Source organism: Echinops telfairi, unplaced genomic scaffold (genome assembly GCF_000313985.2).
Source record: "Echinops telfairi isolate 266 unplaced genomic scaffold, ASM31398v2 ScPeMD7_25;HRSCAF=90, whole genome shotgun sequence".
Taxonomy (NCBI): Eukaryota; Metazoa; Chordata; class Mammalia; order Afrosoricida; family Tenrecidae; genus Echinops; species Echinops telfairi.
In genome coordinates this window covers 3,139,872-3,141,340 of record NW_022103922.1, presented here as the reverse complement: position 1 = coordinate 3,141,340, position 1,469 = coordinate 3,139,872, and positions in this window count along the sequence as shown.

Genomic DNA, 1,469 nt, shown 5'->3' with positions numbered 1-1,469 from the left:
GTTTCCTGTGAGGGGTCCCCAGGGGCGGAGATGACTGGGGTAGGGTCGGCGGTTAGGACTCAGCTTGCCTTTCTGGGACACCATCAGGCATTTGGGGCTTGAGGTCCCCAGGACCCTCCATGGGGGGCAGGCCTGGTTCCGTGGTCCCTGTGTGCATCTCTCAGGCCCCTGGGCCCACGTGCTCACTTCTTTCTGAAAGCTCTCCCCTACCCTCCACGAGCTGCAGCAGAGACACTGCCCCAGGGTGCCCCCAGTCCTCCTCAGTGTCAACTCCCCACCAAAGACCCCCACTCTGCCCCAGCCTCTCCCCTCTGCAGACCCCCCCTCATTCTCAGAGCTTGTTCAAAGTGTCCTCTTTCTTTTCCTTGTCCAGCAGCGCTTCCATGTCCGAGTGCATGGGCTCCATGTGTCCAGCCAGCCACACAGGGCCGTTAGGACCAGGCCGCTGTGCAGGCTTCTCGGCAGGACACCATGTGGACGTCAACCCCAGCTCGTTTGGGGGGCTTCCCAGGAGCTCAGGGGACCGAGGGTGAGGGCTGAGCTGGGACTGCTTCATGAGGAACTGCCAAGCCTGCTCCCCGGCGCCACCCCTTGCCACAGCCAGCCCGCACGGGAAGAAGCCTGCAGCCGGGGCGGGGGTGTCGGCCATGATCAAGCTGTGTCCACTGCAGAGTCTGACCCCGCATCGGTGTGGTGGGCTGTCGCTGTTCTAATAGTGATTCCCAATGACCAGGAATGCCCGTGACCATGTGATGGGCTGTGCGGATTCTTCCTGCTCTTTCTTCTCTTTACCTTTTTCCTGTGCGTGTGTCTCTATGTGTGTCTTCTGTTCAGTCAGTCATTCACTCTCGCTCACTCGCCCACTCGCCCACTCGCCCACTCCCTCACCCTCCGTCTGCGTATTGACCTGAGGGCACAGCAGGTGAGCTGGCTCCTGATGAAACAAGTACAGAGTCCCGTGAGGGCCACCTGAGGGGACGTGCCCTGTGAAGAAGGAGGCGGAGACTGACTTGGGGCCACAAGCCACCAGACAGATCAAAGAGGCCGCCCTCGCCCCTCGCCCCTTGCTCCCATGAAGGAATGGCTCTGTGGCCCCCCATGAGTCTGGGCTCCCTACCTCAGCGCCATGAGGCTGGTGCTTGGCGGGTTCTGCCTGGTGTGGGGCTGGACTGCAGCTTCACTGGGGAAGCACGCAGATGTCCGAGGGGCCACCCAGGGACACAGAAGACCCCTACCTGGGAGACTGCAGGTGGGTGCAGCCAGGCAGGTGGTGACTCAGGTCGTGGGTGATGAGTTCCAGTTGGGCCGCACTGTGAGATGTCCACTGGGCCCAAAGGACAGTGCTGGGGATCACTGGGGGCAGGTCCCAGGGGTGCCAAGTGAGAGGTGATCTGGTCAGCCAGGGAGAGAAGGATGGGGCTCTGGGAGCTGAGGCCTGCACCCTGTGACCCCAGAAGCTGAATCCTGCC